Genomic DNA, 19,913 nt, shown 5'->3' on the forward strand with positions numbered 1-19,913 from the left:
AGACACTGGGCTGGACATCATGTGTTCCTCTTGGCTGCTATTTCTAGCAATTGCTCAACTTTTAAAGTATGCTCCATTGGATCTAGTGATTACACCATGAAATGGAGCAAATAACAGCTTTATCCTCAATTAGTTAGGAAGGAATTAGCTTAATTGGCCCAGGAAGAAATATTGGTATTAAATTTCTATTTACCCTGGCACATCCTTTCTATATAAACCTAGGTAGGATTTAGACTTCTGGTTTCTACAGAGAAAATAGAGGTGCTGAATTTATTGATGGCTTCCCTTAAGAGGCAATTTGCAAAAATAACAAGTAGTTACACGGTAATCAATGTTTCAAATTAATATGTAACTACAACTGGAACTCCTGGTTCTTAGTATTAGCCAATTTATCACATCTTCCTTATTAATAATGAAATTAGTAAAACATACTTTTAAAATGACTACATGGTTAAACAATATACAGTTTGTCTTTTCAACTATCTAAAATTAGAATTTAAGCAATTACACTCGGAGCAATTACTGATGTTTGAGTGTGAAGTGCATAGGAAGATAATTCAAAATTAAATTCATGCTAACTTCATTGTCTGTAACTAAGGGCTAGGAAAAGATATTCATTCATGAAGTATAAAATAAGCTGAGTGTAGGGCACAATTCTTGAGAAATAAATAATAGCGTGTTATTACAGACGGGAGACCTATAGAAATCAACTTGATAGGTCTGTCCATCCTTTAAAATAAATATTCAAAAGCCAGCTAGCATCACTAGGCTTCTGGAGTGAACAAATTCTTTATTATCCTCAAATAACAAAAATCCACATGTACAGGTAGAGGAGGGATTGGACAGATGTAAAAGACTGAACATAACCATGAATAACTCAACGTTTAGGCATGCTTGGAGGTGTAAAATAATACAAACAGAAGATTTAAAAGGCAGTTGCAAACCTTAAAGCATTAGAATTTTTTATATTGCCATCCACATGAATCCATGGCAGGATTTGTGTATTATACTCTGCATTCATTTTAAAATGTCCATATTTCCAATTTTTTAAAATAAATTCATGAAAGAGAATGTGTTGAAAAATATATAGTTAGTATTTGATTAGCTAACTGTCTTTATTCCTAAGATGCACTGCTATGCTATCTCTTCCTAAAAGTTACTATAGCTGGAGTTAGTCTGTTTTTAAAATTGTTGTGAAAACATTCCCTTTATCTTTTAAGAATCTTCTTCCCCTGATTTGTACTAACAGAAGCAGTAGTAGTTTTGTCAACAGAACAGCTTATTTTTAGAGGTCAAGAGAAGTTTATCTTTAGATAGAAAATATTCCCCTTGTAATTATTCTCATCTGGAGAGCCATCTGTATGAGAGCGTTCTGGGATGTCACTGAAGGCATAAAATAGACCCCAGTGACTTTTTACCCAAATGTTTCTTTAGAAAGGACATGAAATGCTGCATTTTTGAATGAACCAGAAGTTGTTCTGAATGTTTGCTAATTTTTAACCTCTGCAAAAATAACAAGTTAGGTACAACATTAAAAACCAATGTTGTAGAGTACTCTCCTGAATCCAATCTTTCAAGAAGAACTGTGTAGCTGGATAGATCTGCCTACATGGTTCTACTTGCAGGGTTGGGAGCTTGGACAATGCTGGTCAGCCAGTTTCTCGCCATGAAATAAGAAGCTACATAGTGAGTTTTGTTTTTCAGGGAGATTGGATTATTTAAGAGACCTAGTAATAGCAATAGTTAGTATTTGTGTACATTCTTCATAAATCAATCACTAAGTGTTGTACAAAATAAGAAGGTATTATCTCCATGGAGAAACTGAGACTCGGGGAGGTGGAGTAACTCACTGAATGTCACACAGTGAGTTCATGAAAGAGCTGGAAAGAGAATCCAGATGTCATTACGCCCAGTGTGGTGTCCTGCCCAGTGGACCATGTTACCTCCACCAGTAGTGGAGCATGGAAACTCCTCAGCTTCAATCAAGCTTAGCTAAATAGCAATGAAAAACCGCTACTGTGAGTTAGGCTTCTCTGTAGCCTATAGTGCCTAGTACCATGGCCAGTCTATTTGTAATTGAATGGGCATGGAGGCTGAACTACCCTCTCACTCTAAGTCCTTCTCTACACTGGCCGCAGTGTGTAGGCTAAAAGTAGCTATATGCCAAAGTGAAAACCAGACTGTGTCTATGCTGTGGTCTATAGCTACATGCAGTAATGAAAGGCTCTGGGAGGGAGGAGGCACCATCCCCCTGTAACATCTTTTTCCCTGCTGCTGCTGGAACCTTTCCCCTGCAATGAGGAAAGGCTCTGGCTGTGGGGGACACACTAAACTTCTGAAAAACAGCAGTGTAGACTGGGAAGGCACAGTTTAGGTATATAGAGAGTTGTGTCGGGTAGTGGTTCTCAAATTTATTTGATCACCCCCACCCCTTCTTTGCATCTGTAGTAATTTACATCCCTCTTCCTGAAGCCTGGCCAGCAGCCACTGTCCTCTGGCTGCCCAGCTCTGAAGGCAGTGCCAGCAAAGAAGTAAGGGTGGCAAGGTATGGCATTGCCACCCTTACTTCTCTGCTGCTGCCGGCAGTGGTGCTGCCTTCAGAGCTGGGAGCCTAGCCAGCAGCTGCCTCTCTCTCTGACCACCCAGCTCTTAAAGCAGAGCAGAGAGTGGCAGCTGTTGGTAAGGCATCCAGCTCTGAAGGCAGCATTGCCACCAGGTCAACAGTCACTGCTCTCTAGCCGCCCAGCTCTGAATGTGTGCAGTAAGTTTTCCCCCTTCCCCCCCAAAGCTTCTCATGCTCCCCCCAGAATACATTCCGTGCCTCCCAGCGGGCGTCCCCCCCCCCCCCCCCCCCAGTTTGGGAACCTCTGGTGTAGGGTACAGACCCTGAGGTTCTGGGTTGTCTTTACTTGCCTAAGTAGTATCTCGCTGTCTATACTGATATTTATACCTATGCTAGGAGTGTGTGCAGTGTATATACTATATGTGCCACTGGAAGTGTATACATAGGTGACCCAGATAGTTCTCGTGGCTTTCATTAAAAAAGCCAGTGTGTATCAATAAGTTCCACAGAGTGACCATTTATTTCCCGTTCTATGTAAAGGGGAAAAAAAAGCTACAGTACCTAGGACACTATAATGTAGTAACTGCAACAGATGTAGAGTGTAATGGTGACCATTGTAACTACGTAGGTGTAGCAGCATGAGACACATTATACAGCAGCTCCCCAAGCCACAGCTTTCTTTTGATGGATGATTTTGGTCTCCAAGGTTGTCAAACCAGTACTAAATTAATCAAAAGCTTCAAAAAGTAGTCTGTATTTTGCACTTCTACCATAATAAATGAGTCAGCAGGTTTGCAGCTACCCATTTAACCAGCTGATATTGGCATTTTATTTCAAGCTATCAAATAAACCCTTTGCTGTTCTATTTGTTTCACTAGGTACAAAAAACTGTAAATTTAGAAACTGCTTTTTCTTGTTTCAAAATGACATGGAAGATGAAAAATAAATTAAAAAAATGTTCTTTATATGATCTAGAAATGTTTTCCTCCCCCACCCACCAAACTTCATCCCTACGGTATCAGAAGAAAAGAGTGATAACAAAGACAAGCACAGAAACTTGAGAGAACAAGTCCTTGGAAAACTGTTCGCCAATAAACCCTACAAACATTCCTGTTAAATTATACAGAAGTGACAGTTTCTATTTCAATAAGGTCATTTTCTCTTTTTCAGATACTTTAAACTTATTGCTTTTCCCTATAGTGGCTGGTGCACAGTAGATCAAACATGGTGTAAAAAAATCAGAGCTGCCCCAAAAGGAAGTTGTACACTGCCCAGGAGCAAAGCCCAGTCAAGCCTGAAAGCATGGCTGCTGTGCACAGATGCCCTGGGCCACCCCAAAAAAAGAGCCTGAAAAATGTTTGTGTGGTGCTACATAAGCCAAGACAGTGCTGTAAGCTCCTTTTAGCAATGCATGTGTATCACAGAAGTGGGGAAGGTGCAAATTAAAGGTACCAATAGCAGCTTGAAGAAGCCTTTGAAGATTGGAAGATTTCAGTTTACTTGTGATGCCCATAGTTTCTGTAGGAAAGGGTTTTCTTTGACTTGTTTCAGCAGTATTGCCTAACAGAAATTGCTTTTGGGGTAGTGTACTCTCAACCTCTAGTGCCCTATTGTGTCAGGGTGCAATGTTGCAAGGGGCCTTTGTCTCCAGCAATTCCTGCAGGCAGTCCACCTCTCACCGGGTCTTCCATGGCTCAGCTCTGTGACTGTCACCTAAAGTTCAGTCCCCTTCTGGGCTAACAGAAAGGTCCAACTTGAAAATTCACAAAACCTCCAAACACAAAGGAGACTTCAACTCCCCTCTTGGGTTATTCCTCAGCCCATTTTGTGGTCATTCTTCAACCCCACCTTGGGCTCAGTGTTCCTTCCACCAGACTTGCATATCTCTTCTTTCAGAGAGAGTAGGGGAACCTATACTAAGCCCAGGAACCTATATTAAGCAGTTAGATCTGGTTCTTCAGACATGCAGCTGTTTGCCTGGGCCAATTACTAACACCAAGCTCTCTTGGGCTGCTTCCCCACAACCCGTGCTTAAACAGCCTCCCTTTGATTTTTCAGACCTCTGGATTCTCCATAGATCTTCCCAGTTTTTCCTTTCTCTGCCAAACTAACCACTCCTCCCCACACTTGGGCTTCCATGTTGGTTTCTTTCCACAGGATAGTCCTATCTTCTCTCCCAACCTCCTGAGTTCCCTCAGCTTTCCTTATAAGGCCCAGATGCCTAATGATCCTTACCTAGCTCCACCTTCCCCAGGCCAAGAGGTGATCAATCGATCACTGGTGTGCTAATTGGCTCTTTTAATCTTTTGTCTAACAGGAGATGGGAATAAGCTATATCACAGGCAGTCATATGAACTTCAGCTGTCATCTGCCCAGGCTAATGAGCTCTGTACATGAGTCAATTGGGTCATTTGCACACTCCTACTGTGCAATGTGACCCTTGTATGTATGATTTAATTTTCATCTCTCCATCTGCTTAACGTTTTGCCAATTTATTGCTGCATTCCAAACTCTGGAAGGTCCTTCTCTTATTTCTGTTTGCAGACTTATTGCACATAGTCCTTTAGGAATGGAATCATCATCTGCACCACTAGACTTGCTCTAAAGCCAATTCAATTACTAACTTTTTATTAAAGATGGACAGTACAAATTATTCTCAGACATTAAAGTAATATACAGATTTAGACAGGCAATGGAAGGGCTAAAGAAAGGCCAGGTAAAATTAATTTACATTTGGTACTTTCCCAAAACAGGTACAAAGGAGGAATAGAAAATAGTATGGATTGCTGGAACATTCATTTTTTTGTCAGAATATATGGGCATTCTTCAGAAATGACATTATGTGATTTGTCCAGATGAAATTTGCTTATATGTCTGCTGTTTAGTGTGTGGTGGTAGCTCTGGTTTGATTACTCATGTGGGAGGAAATGGTCTGGATATATTTACATTTGTGGTTGTTAAAAGGAAAAGGAAAAAACAATGCACTAACTATTAATATACTTTTGCTAAAACAGTTTTACTCAGCATTTTACATTCAATATGGAGGCAGATAATTAAATCGTGAGGATTTGTCCTTAGATAATTTTATCCTGTTTCCATTTGAGTCAATGGCAAAACTCTAATAGATAACAATGGTACAGGATCAGCTCTACAGAGAGGGGTCTTGAACTTTGATGGCTTTAGAAGATACTAATTTTTGTGCCTCATTCAGTCACCCTTAAAGTGGAGCGTTCCCACTAGTTTATTTCCATGCTCCTATACTTTTATATGCCTTTATTGGAAGGGTGGAAGAAGAGAAGATTTTATTAGATTATTTTGTACTACTTTTATAGACTACATAGTCTACTATGCAGAATTGTTCCCTACAGTATGTTGAGCATTCTGTAGGATCTACTTTTACATTATTCATGATGCTTCCCTCACTTCCCTTGGGAGACTACTGCAAAACTAGGAAATTTTTGTGGATATCCAGGCTACAGTTTTCTTTGCTTAACTTCATTCTATTCCTCCCTGTTATAACCTCTTGAACTACACTAAACAGTTATTCTCTTTTTCCTGGTATTTACACTCTTCAAATGCATGTAGCCAGTTAATATATACCATGTAGTCATTGTTTACCCAAGTCTGATGCATAGTTCTGTTGAACTTTCCTCATTAATAAATCCCTTCAGCTTCTTAATCATTTTCATTTCAATCTTCTGACTTTCCTTCAGTTTGTCCACTATTTTCAGGTAGTGAGGCACCCAAAAATGTAAGTAGTATTCTAGTGCAGTAGACATGATCTGTTTTCGCACTAGTTCATCAGGTGCTCTCCAGTGCTTAGTTTGTAATGAAAGAGGTGCTGAGGATCAAGCAATTAGGTGCCGGGCTCCAGCAATCTTTTACATTTTATAACAGACATGGCAAGCCAAAGGGGCTGGAGCGTTGAACTACCAAGGCTAGAGATGTCAGGGCTCCACCCTGGCACAAAGAAACACTGGTGTTATCTCAGTGCATGCAATACACAAATTACATTGGCTTTGGTTGTTTGTTTACTGCAGTGTAAGCTGATATCCAGTTTCTTGTCCAGTACCACCCATAGACTTTTTTGGCACTACTCTTTTCCTAGTTAGTTCTTATAAATCACAAGAGATAAATGTATCCCGCTTTAATTTTTAATACTGTAGGAGAGATGGTCAGTATATCATAACATTTACTTGCTGCCTGTAATGTTCTATTATATTAAGGGGTGTGGGTGGGTGGGTGGGTGGGGGCAGTAGGTTGGAATGGTGAATTTCCAGTTCTGAAATACAAATGGATCTCATTTTGTTCCTTCTACTTTTGTAACTATTTTAAATATGTTCACAAGTGTTTTTCTGACTCACTTGGAAAGGTCATCAAATACAAATTTCAGCATTATAACGTCTGTATTGGTGATTGCATAAAAATTTGAATATTTCACATTTTCGATATTGTAACAGAATGAAGTTTAAAACAAAGATTGCATTTTGAATGTTTTTTTATATTATATTATATTTTATATTAGATATTCAATATAAAATATCTTATTTTAAAATATAAGGTTGTGGGGCAATGTATAATTTGCCTATGGCAGTGTTTCTCAATTAAATTTGGCCACGGAACCCTTTTGAACTTGATAAATAATTGCGGAACCCCCCAAACTCTTAACAGTATTTTTACATATGGGGCCCAAAAAAATGTCAAAATAAGCAAATTATATACAAACAACTAGGTCAGCGTTTCTCTGTTAAATATACATTAAATTACGCTTACACTCGATACCTTCCGCTGAAAAATCCAGGACATCTTCCCTTTTTCGGCGGCACGGAGAACAGCTGCTCACGGCGGCGTGGAGAACAGCTGCTCACAGAACCCTAACAGTGTTCCCGCGGACCCCCAGGGTTCCACGGAACACCATTTGAGAAACACTGGCCTATGGTATTGCCAGTATAGCAGCAGAAATGCATTTCGTTATTCCCAGAATCAGACAATTTATTCAATAGAAGTATCTTCAGTGGTCCTCACGGGGAAAGAGGTTAATTTTAAATAATCAGTTTCTTAAAACTGTCAGCTGGAAAGCAATGCAATAATGTGACAGGGTTAAAACCCAATTACAACTTGAAAACAATCCTTTTCTTAATAGCAAAGATTCCTCCATTGCATTTTATACAGAATGAAACATCAAATTCTAGAAGCAGGAGTTAGAAAGAAAACAATATTACTCTTGAAGTGCAGAAAAAAGTTTTACATGGACGATAAAGCAGCAAGTGAATCAATCAAGTCTACAGCATTTTTCATCAAGTCCATTTACCACTGGAGGAAAATCTTGAAATAAATATGGGTTTTTCTTCATCCTGTTTTTACTTCCTTAATTAACTTTTAATGTTACAGTAATACCTGGGACTCATTGACTCATTTGAATTTGCAACTGGGTCTCAGTCAATGCTGACCTTTCTCACTGTAGTTTCATTGAAACCTTGCATATTAGTTTTATTACCTGAGAAAATGATGGTACTTGTTACTCATTCTAATTAAGTACTAAATAATTTACAGTGACAGTGTGGGCTATCTCTGTTCGTAAATGACAAACACATTAGTCAAACTATTGATTCTTCTGTTCTTTTTATGTTACTTATACAGGTTAAATCTTCAGCCTTCTAAGCAGTAGGATGAATCTGCAGGATTTTAGGATTTCCTCAACTGCAGGCAACTGGCCATGAATCAATAATATAACTTTGATATGACTTTACTTACTTTACATGCTGGATGACAGAATGCTGGTAGTGTAAATGCTTTTAAAATAACCACCTTGCAATAGATTTGGTTAGAACCCTGTTGGGTATGGATACTGGGCCTCATATGAAGCTCACTGAAGTTGATGGAAAGACTCCTATGGACTTCAGTGGGCTTTGATCAGGCCCATTATATGCGCACTGTCATTAGTCACTGAAGAAACATGTTGCTAGTGAAGATGAACTGCCAAAAGCTTGGCATTTGGGTAAACACCCAAAAATCAGGCAGCTTGTTGAAAGTTTATTTGGAAATTGTGGCTGGAAATCTAATGAGGATGAAGGGGGTTTCTGCCCACGAAAGCTTCTACCCAAATAAATTTGTTAGTCTTTAAGGTGCCACAAGACTCTCACTGTTTTGCTAAAAACAGACTAACACGGCTACCCCTCTGGAACTCATGAGGATGGGCTTTTATATCAGATTTCTAGTAACTCCTGCTTCCAGTTGTCACCTTTAGCTTCAATCCCAGGCAGAATCTGAAAATGGAGAGGCATTAAAAGGAAAGATAATAGAGAATGGAGTAACTGAACATTTGCAAACCACTAAGGAGCAATGATTTTCCTGAAACCATTTTGCCCAAAGTTGTTGTTAAGGGGTGAGCAAGTAGTTCAGAAAATCACAGGGAGAAAATCCAAATGCATGTTCAAATACAGCATTCTGCACAGAAATCAGGACTTTTCTCATTTCTTTATTTTCTATGCAGATTATAGGCTCTCAGTGCTCAGGGCAGATATACCATCTTTCAGTATATTTGTACAGTGTCTGGCCTTGATCCTTTTTTTTTTTTTGATGCCATGTTGCCACAATCCAAATGATAAATAATACACTAGATTTTAAATACATTGTGTGTCCAGCTCTAGTGGATTCTGCAGAATAACAAATGTAAAACACTTTTCAAACCTATGCTGAAAACATGAACCACCGCCATGCCAAAATATTGTAAAAAGGCAGAGAAGGTATATGATTGCTCTTTATAAATACATTGGGGGGAGGGTTAAATACCTGTTGGGAGAAGAGCTATTTAAGCTAAAGGACATGGGTATTAACTGGTCATGAGTAAATTTTAGGCTGAAAATCAGAAGGTTCTAACCATCAGAAGACTGAGGTTCTGGAAGAGCCTTCCTAGGAGTAGTGAATGCAAACAACCTAATTAGTTTTAAGACGTATCTTGATAAATTTATTCATGGGATTATATGATTGTGTTGCCTGTGATAACAGGGGATAGGATTTAGTGACACAAGAGGTCCCTTCCAGTCCTGTATTCCTAAATTCTCATTTACTAGTATTTTTTATTTAGACATGATATTGAACTCCCTGAACTCTAACATCAGATTTACACTGGAGTAATTCCCGTGATTTCTTCGGAGTGACTGCAGATTTACAGAATCAGACCCCCTCAGTAGTTTTGAGCCTGCTATTTCAGTAGATTCTCTTTTCTCAGTAAGAACCACTCAGACTTATAGAAAAAACTTAGTATATCATGTTAAAAAAATCCTTTTTACTTAGTCTAAAGTTAGTGTGCTGTCAAATAGGATAGAACAACTGATTTTTTTTTTTTTTAGGAGCTGGATTTGCAAAGGCATACATGTATATTTGCCAGTGCACACTTGTGCATACAAACACCACGATTGTTCATGGCCAGTAAGAATGCAAACTCTTTAGAAAGATTTGAAATACAACTGGTTTAAGCTCTATGAAACACATACTGGTCATCTATGCAATGTCAGTGTGAAACTGCAGAGGTGTTTATGCTTGGGATTCATTGCATGTTTTGGATAGAGAAGGAAATATTTCCCATTTTTACCTTTTTAGGTAATTTAAATGCTGATATGATAGACACAAAGTAAACTAAAGGCAAACCAAATAAATGGGGTGGGGAGGATTTATGCTGTTGTAAATTACATCACTCTAATTTCTCCTTCACAATTTTTGTTCTGACCTTATTCAACATTCCATGCCTCCATATGCTTTCAGAGGCAATACTTCTTATTAGTATTCAATAGTACAGAACATTTTTCTGGGCAATATTATACATATAGAATCATAGAATATTAGAGTTGGAAGGGACCTCAGGAGGTCATCTAGTCCAACTCCCTGCTCAAAGCAGGACTAACCTCAGTTATATCATCCCAGCCAGGGCTTTGTCAAGCTTCAGCTTAAAAACCTCTAAGGATGGAGATTCCACCACTTCCCTAGGTAACCCATTCCAGTGCTTCACCACCCTCCTAGTGAAAAACTTTTTCCTAATGTCCAACCTAGACCTCCCGCCCTGCAACTTGAGACCGTTGCTCCTTGTTCTGTCATCTGCCACCACTGAGAACAGCCTAGCCCCATCCTCCCTGGAACCCCCTTTCAGGTAGTTAAAGGCCGCTATCAAATCCCCCTCATTCTTCTCTTTTTTGCAGACTAAACAAGCCCAGTTCCCTCAGCCTCTCCTCATAAGTCCTGTGCTCCAGCCCCCTAATCATTTTGGTTGCCCTCCGCTGGACTCTCTCCAACTTGTCCACATTCTTTTTGTAGTGGGGGGCCCAAAACTGGACACAATATTCTAAATGCGTCCTCACCAATGCTGAATAGAGGGGAAAATCACTTCCTGTGACCTGCTGGCAATGCCCCTCCTAATGCAGCCCAATATGCTATTAGCCTTCTTGACAACCAGGGCACACTGCTGACTCATATCCAGCCTTTTATCCACTGTTACCCCCAGGTCCTTTTCTGCAGAGCTGCTGCCCAGCTCGTCGGTCCCCAGTCTATAGCTGTGCATGGGATTCTTCCTTCGTAAGTGGAGGACTCTGCACTTTTCTTTGTTGAACCTCATTAGATTTCTTTTGGCCCAATCCTCCAGTTTGTTTAGGTCACTCTGTATCCTATCTCTACCTTGCAGGGTATCTACCACTCCCCCCAGCTTAGTGTCATCTGCAAACTTGCTGAGGGTGCAATCTACCCCATCCTCCAGATCATTAATAAAGATATCACATTACTTAGGCTAAATAACACATTCCTCCTCATGTTGAAGTATATCCATTTCACCTGCTTTGTCAAAATGCATTCCAGAATTCTCTCTGAAAAGCTGAATGTTTATCTGTTCTGTATTTTATATATTATATTATAATTTGCATGTTAAGGCAAAATATATTGCAGATATCTGTATGCTGTATATAAACCTTAATGGATAACATAATACAGTGTGAGATATTCTCATATACAATGTATGCCCTGATTATTCCTTCTGGTCCTTCAGGGAGAGGGAATGAAAACCTGGCAGAAGGGATATAAGTTGGGGAAGTGCTGCCTCTGCATTTTCATTCTCATTTCCCCAGGAGCCTATGGTAGTTCCAGTGTCAGTATTAATTACATCTCTTACTCCCCTGTGGAATCCACCCTCCATCACTGGAAAGACATTATGGGGACAACAGACAATGGTGGAAGCCCAGGCAAAGCAGCTTTTCTAAATCTAAATTGTCTAGATGATGATGGGGGTAAGGGGAACTGGAGAGTATTCAGAGGCAGTGGCCCTCATCTCTGGAGGAGTATCAAGGTCCACAAAGATATGAGGAAATGTGATGGGCATGGCAGCTGATCTCCTGTTCCATGGGGAGAAAATCCCACCCATGGGGAGAAAACAATCTGATTAAAACTCACTGAGAGAAATCTTGCATTTTCCAATCCCCTCACCTTCCCCCCCATTTTCTTTTTTAAAAAACACACACGGAATGTTCTGGAACCTGGTTTTCAACAGCTGTACCTGTTAGATGACAGAATCAGTTACACAAGCCATGGAAACAGCAAACCTATGTTAAAGCAATCTAATCATGAGCTGTATTTTCAAAAGAGTTCTTTCAAAATTGTGTGAGGGTTCTCCAATACAGATATACAAATCCTGATCTGTGCACACAATTTAGGATTTTTGCATGCTCAAATCAGGGTTTGTGTGCATCAGAATTTCTGAGCAACAGTTGATGCACACTTTGGAAAATTTGGCCCTAAATGTTGCAAAACCAAATTTTTTAGCTACCCAGAATTTTCATCAAGGCTTCCCAATGCCATCATTTCAACTTTTAAAAAGATTTTTTGTTTTTTTTAAAAAAAACCAGCTGAACTAAACCCCTGAGAAAATCTTATTCAGCTTTTCAAAATACATTAAAATCCAGTCAAACCACAGATATATGCACTACTGAAACCTCTATCAGGCAACTGCCAACTTAGGTAAGCTTAACAGAGCTCTCCGTGAAGGAGAATCTCTGTTGATTAAGCTGGTAACCCAGTCTGTTGCCCCTGGCACATGAAGAGTCCCGGTTCAATTCATGCCTGTCTGCAAGACACATAGACACGCACTATTTACAAACACCAGATGGTGTTTTAACTCTTTTAACTGGTTAAGTCACTTTGACCATCATCTGGCAGAGAATGAAACAAAACTCATAGGTATGCATATGGGAAGGGAGAGGACAGAGGATCTGAGCAATGGATGAAAGGCTTTAAAAAATAGATGATGTGGGCAGAGAGACAAGAGGCAGCTAAAATAAAGGGGTTGTTATGGGATCTGTGTTACAGCACATAAAAATAGAAAAATTGTTAGCAAACGTATACGTTTCTGATGTTAGAATTCTAGGGACATCATGGAACTACTCACACCTTGCTGTCATGGCTCATTACGATTGGTTTCATCTGAACCGCTTAATATCTATACAGTCTTATCATTTTACTGTTGCTATTCATCAGCATCAATGGTGCCTTAAACATGTCAACAAAGGATACCAATTTGATAACATACAGCAGCATATCCGCTAGGAAATCTGCCATATAATTGGAAGAGCTTTCATATGAGCTATCATGTAAATTGGAGAGAAATGTTATAGGAAATACAAGAAACTAAATCATAATGTGTAAGTTCTGATTTAGTACGGCTGTCTCAGAGCCCCTGCAGTATATCATGCACATTTTTATTTAAGGACAATTTGAAATGTGTATTATTTACTTAATAGACTATAATGGCTCCTAGAGGACCTACTGTTGGCATCTCTTGGGTCATCTATTTACTTTGGATGTGTGATCTCTGGAGAAGAACTAAGGTAAAAAGAGATAAGGAGGACTCTTGAATTACTGGCTGTTAGAAGGAAATGTTGTACGCTTGTTTATCACAGACATATAATTCAAATGAACTGGACAGCGTATGATAAAAATTCATATTGACAATAATTATGAAAAGAACTTGCATGTATGGAGAAGGAGGCTACATTTCCAAATTGAATGTGTCTGTTTTGAAGGACAAAACCCAGTGATGCTCAGAAAATTCACTTTTTCTATCAAAACTGTCTTTCAAAAATCACCTGTAACAAATAGAAGAGAACCTCAAACTGACAAACTTTTATTTTCTTTTATAGTTCTGTAATATGTTAAAGCTTAATGAATAAAGGGGCACAAGAGCCACAGGGGAGAGGAATTATTGACTGTCATAAATAGAGTATAATTAGGATTAATGAGCTGAAACCCAGAAGGAAAATGTGGGTTTAATATCAGTGAAATTTATTAGGTTGTGGACCAGCTTCTCAGGGAAGTAGCTGGGGGTAGCTGCATTTTTTGAGACTTTGAGACAGACTGGTACACTTAGCACAATTTTACCACAGTCACAACTTTAGACAAAGATAACAGCTTTGTCACTCACCTGAGAGACTCAGGCAGGCTATGTACCTGATTCAGAGCAGGGACCTGAACATCGGTCTCCCCTATCCTAGTTGAATGCCCCTAATCACACAGGCTATTGACTATTCTCTTTCTCTCACTCATTTTTTCACAAAAAATGTTTACAGGTCTTGGTGTCATCTCTATGCAGAATGGGAAAACAGTTTCCTACACAGCTCCCTGCAGTTAGACCCAATAAGATCCCTCATAAAAATAGGTGTAGTTGTTCTCCCATTTTTCTGGCTTTTCGTGACACAGGGAGACATATCATCTTTGATCTCATGTCCAAGACAAAACCAGACTTGGGGTCTGAGGGCTAGTCTATACTGCCCATAGGTCTGACTATGGGGGGGGGGGGTTGTGAATAGCAGTGTACACCAAAGTGCTATTCTGTAATTCCCCCATGGGCCTGCTGTGGGTGCAAACTAAGACATTCCTAGTTAGTGTTAACATAAACCTCTTCAAACAGGACTACATTAATGTGAACAAGGAAGCTTTTAATTTGCATCCACAGCAGGAGTTAGAGTGCAGCACTTTGGCACACACTGTTATTCATGCCCCTGTAGTCCGATCTGTGAGGCAATGTAGACATACCTTGAGAATCTTGGTTCTCTTTAGCACCGAGGCAGCTTGTGGCTGGCCAGGGAGCCCAATGGCCTGACTTTCAAAGGTGCTGAGCCCAGGCTCCAGTCAAGTCAATGGGGACTGTATATGCCTAGCATCTTAGAAAATCTGGCCACCTTAGTCCTTTCATATCCAAAACCAGAGAAACTGAATTGTTTACAGATCATTCGTTGAACATCACTATGGATGTAGCATGGCTTTTCACCACGATCTGATGATTACATCATCTTCATACACAAGGTTTTATTCTTTTTTATGTTGAATCCTATTTCTTGTTTTGTGTAATATTAGAACGGCGATGTACCCATACATACATATATATATATATATATATATATTTATAAACCTTATTGTTCTGTGAACTACAGTATAGATTTAATCACTTCATATTTGTTTTCTGCTGTAAATACATTTGTTTGGGGGGAAATGCATATTGACTGGAAAAAGCAAAGAACGCATAGATATTCTATGACAGTGTGGATTAGGCTCAGAGGCCCCCTGCTGTCGGTCTCTGGGTCCTGCCACACCCATCCCAGGAAAAGAGCAGCAGGGAGTTTAATCCTCCACGTTGCCTAGAGAGACTGTGCAGGAAAGCAGCCAATCAGGGGAGGCTGCAAGGGGCTAGTATAAAAGGAGGTGCAGTGCAGACCAGAATCCGTTCCTTGGTGGAGTTGGAGGAGTACAGAGGAATCCTGGTTAAAGGACTGCAGCACCACGGACAGCTCAGTGCTGGCAGGGATTGGGGCATGAGAAAGAATTCCTGGCTGGTTGTTGGGCCTGAACATAGAATACCTTTGAAGTAAGGGAGACACATTGTTGAGGGCTGGGGCTGTGGGGAAGTGGCCCATGGAACTGAAAGCAGTTTAGTGAAAAGGACACAGTGGCATATGACAGCTATTCTTGGGGTCCCTGGGGTGGGACCTGTTGTAGTGGGCAGGCCTGAATCCCCCCACTATAAGCCTCTCAAGAAGTGGCCTACAATTGGACAGTGATAAGGACCCAGAAGGAGATCTGAAATGTTAAGAGATCAAAGTGGGTGAAGAGCCTCTGGAGAGGAAGTCCTAGGGAAGCTCAATACCAGGGCCAGGATTGCGTAAGGTCTGTGAGACTGCTTAAAGGCTGAGAAGCCTTGCAATAGATCTCTGTTGGACTCTCTAGAAAGGGGTTTGTTTTGTTTGTGTTACCTACAGACTGTGTGAGACTCTGCTGGAGGGCTGAGTGACTAGAAACTCCCAGAGAAACTGCCAGAAAAGGTCACCATAAATGGAGAGAAGTGCAGACAACCCTGACCAGAAGGGGCTGCTTGTGAGAGTTGGGTGCCATACTTAGCAGAAGATATTAGTATGCCTTCTCAGGACTAAATTCAACAGCTTTTCTTCCCCTCTGAATGCATTTGAATCTTCTGGGGTTTCTTTCAATTGCCATCAACCTATATAGCTATATTATTTTATTAAGAAAATGAAATATTCCATGATTTTTAGCTTCTTAGGCTGTCAATTTGCATTTGAAGGCTCTAATTCCCCAGATTATAATATTGAAGCATCTGCACTATAAGGAACATATTTCAGTCAATGTCCATCACTCATTTCTAATGTCAGTAATTTTTTGAGAACTTGGCAGATAGGAGCATGCTTCAAAATAAACCTTTTATATTATGCCATTGGTGGAAGTTTTAAAATTTATAAAGAAGTGCTAACCACGTGATATTTTAAAAACAAAACCCTGCCAGTAAAATGATATTCTGGCCAGACAGTTCTAATTATGAAAGCTGTTGGGTAAAACTTATCATAAAATGCTTGTAAGGGGTCCAGTCCTATACAAATACAATCTGTAAACAACTTTTGAGATTTTTTTTGTTTTCCAAACAGCAATTAACCAGCTTTCAGAATACTATTGTTTCCATGTTTGTCTTTTCATTCCCAAATAACACGAGACCTAACTTATTACGTAGGTAAAACTAGAGATGTGCTGACCCAAATCCCCAAAACATAGTCCCCTGCTGTCCCAGTTTTCCCTCTTAGTAATTAGTTTATAAATGTATTTATATATTTATAAATAAACATATATAGGCGTGTGTCTGCATGTGCAGAGACATTTAAGATTGGATTCACTTCTAGGAAAAGGCCACGGTAGGAAACAGTTAACATCTGCTTGGGGGCTCTAAAAGAAATCATTTGTTGATACTGCTCTGAGAGGTGCTGAATCAGCATCTCTCTCTCCAAGCATAGCCCCTCCCATTACAGGCCAGCCCTACACAATTCTGTACCTACACCAGGCTCCCAGGCAGGTTTCTCTCACAGCTTGTGTCAGCACAGTGCTGGGCCAAGGAGCTTTAACACTGCTGGCAGACTGCAGCCTTGGTCCTGACACTTTGCACTGAGGAACCAAAGGCGGTGAATCTGGCATATGGTTTTGTGACCTCTTGTGGCAGACTTTGGTGGTGGACCGTGAGGTACATGAAATCAGATCACGTAATACGAACTCAGGAAGGACTCTCACTGTGCCTGAATAATTATTGGGAACCAAATAATAGCAAGTCTGTAAAATGCAGATGTTTTCATCTTCAAAACAAGTACATGATAGAGAAAACAAAGAATCTTTCAGAAGCAAAATATCACTGTCAGTGGAAGTATGCGGGCAAAGCTTCTGTATTCACTATTTCTGGGTTCTGTTGTATCCATGAATTATAGAGCAAGCTGCAATTTTATAATCTTCCTTTCCCCAGTTACCTCTCTCACCCTGCCTTCTACTAATTCACTGTGAATTGTAGTTGACCTCTTGAGCTTCCAAAAATGTTCTGATTGACTGTGAGGCTTTGCTCCAATTAATAATAATCATAGCTAAAAAACTGTCTAATATTTATTTGAATTTAAAAGAAAACGTCAATGTAACCATATTCACAACCCTTCAATGCTCTGTTTCTGAGACACTCCAGGTGCGATTTGCAAAAGTAGCTCAGTGTTGACCTAACTTCTTCCATTGAAGTTAACGTAGTACTCCAGTTGCCTTCAGTGAGAATTTTACTATGCGTTTCCATGGCAGCAGAGTTAGGCCAAGGCTGAGAGCTTTTGATCATCCCACCCTTTTTTTTATCAGAGCAAATACCCAAACATTTTTAGCTTGAATGTTTGCATATTAGCTGTAAACAGATTTTGAATGATTTATTCATTTGTAAGGTTTTGAAGGACTGCTGTGCTCTCTCTAAACTGTGACCAACTGCTTACTCTAAACTGCCATCCTGCAACTGCAGGGCCCAGTCCAAAGCCCCTTGGAGTTGAAAAGAATCTTTCCATTCACTTCCAAGGTTGAGCTTTGGACCACGCCCTGAAGAAGGCAGAGTGTCCTGTGGAAAAAATCTTGGATGTTATTAAAGACCATATTGTTATGTGTACACTAAAGGGACAGAGTTAGAAACATTTGGGCAACCTTAACTTTGTCCTTTTCTGAATTTTGGAACCTTAATCTTATTTCAGTGTAGGTTTTTAGAAAGACTTTTTAAAGACCATATTGTTTTTGAAAGGTACTAGATGGACAGAACAGAGACAGCATGAGCACTGTCAGTGCCAGTATGAAGCTCACCACGTCAGGGATTGAAAACCAAGAAATTTTGGAACTTAAATTAAATAGACACACTTTCAAGCTGAGACTGAAACAGGACCCATATCTTCCATGGCTTGTACACAGAAGGAGACACCTAACAAACACTGATCAGTGGGTTACACAAGCTCCTTCTCCACTCAGATATGGTCAGTCTTGGCTTAGTGGAACCTTCTATAACAGTAAACGGGTACCTTTTGTCTTCACCTGTACTAAAATACAAACTAGTTATTCTTAATAATATATGCCTTGGGAAACTCATCAATCCATCTTACTTTTGTTATAACCATAGGCTAAAACAGTTTTTCTTAGTTTTGTGGGTTCATCTCAGGAATTCATCCATTTATGCTGATCTCACTGGGCTGATTTCTGCTGATCCTTGGCACATACCATGTGTTTACAATGTGTTAATGAGTATATCCAGAAATGTAAAGATTCACTTTACTGTGAGATGGAAAGCAAGTAGTGTTGCCTAATTTTCTCTCAATATCTACTGACTCTGGAATCAGATAATGACTTGAGAAGAGTTTTCTCCCAAGGTGATCTAAAATACAAATATTTAACGCATGCTGCTGAGATTCACCAAAAGCTAGACAATCTTGCAGATACACTACTTAAAAATGAGTGTATGTAACATTCTATAAATGTATGGATTTTAGTTCAACTAGCAACTATTTAAGTATTTATGAAATAATTCAAACATTAAAGGGAAATTTTCATAAAGGAAGGTAGCATGCATTTATGCCTACATTTGCACTGCAATTATAGTTCCTGCTTATGCAAACAGATAGACAAACAAATCATTATTTAGATGCAAAACAACCAATTTTTTTGTACATAGTTGTGGCAATTGCATGTGGACAATCCCACCTCCCTATGTGGAAATTTGGTCCTGCAAGAAGTCATATTTATAATCTGATCAAAAGTATGCAGACAATGTGACATTCATTAAAACACTTGTACATTTCAAGTTTCACAAATTTTAAAACTGATTATTTGTCTAAATATTTGAACCAGAAATATATTCAGTATTTTCCTATTCAAAAGACTGATTTATACATTGTAACAAGAATTTACTAGCAACTAATGCTAACCAAAATATCCACTTCCATTTAAACTTGTTATAGATAAATAAATAAGACACCGTACATACTTTTTAGAATGAGTCTTTATAGGGTTCTTTTTGATTAAATCATTATTAACATTTATTTCACCTCAGTACCAATAACTAGGGCATAGGCACTAATGTGATGCACTCATTAGAAATGCTTACAACAGATTAATTAAAGTATTATAATTCAACATCACTGATTTGCAAATTTCAGGTTTAGATATTTTTATGCAAAACTTTTCATTTCAATGTCTTTCTTACAAAGCATCAACTTGTTGACCCAGGAACCTATTACAAAACTAATTCTTTAGTCTGTTTGTGTCTGTTACAGTCTGGCTGTCCCCTTAAAGGCAGTTGAGACCAGCCTTGCCTGTGACAGATTAGCTACCCTCCCAGTTGATCCTGACTGGCTAGGGATCAGATGACCCTCTTTACTTAGACCCAGCTGGGAAGGGATCATGGACTGCCTACAAAGGGCTGCCAGAGCTCAAGGGGAAGAGGAGAGTTGTGGGAAGGTGGAAGTTCCTCCCGTAGGCCCTGGAGCAG

The 19,913-nt window shown here is 39.5% G+C and overlaps 1 long non-coding RNA gene across 1 annotated transcript in view; it reads left to right on the plus strand.

Annotated features, from left to right (window-relative positions):
* The window catches only part of LOC137166746 (uncharacterized), a 203,447-nt gene that overhangs the window by 42,112 nt on the left and 141,422 nt on the right, over positions 1-19,913 (plus strand). The window lies entirely within an intron of this gene.

This window comes from Emydura macquarii, unplaced genomic scaffold (genome assembly GCF_026122565.2).
Source record: "Emydura macquarii macquarii isolate MOO-44397 ecotype Brisbane River unplaced genomic scaffold, CSIRO-AGI_Emac_v2 contig_2897, whole genome shotgun sequence".
In the NCBI taxonomy this organism is placed as follows: Eukaryota; Metazoa; Chordata; order Testudines; family Chelidae; genus Emydura; species Emydura macquarii.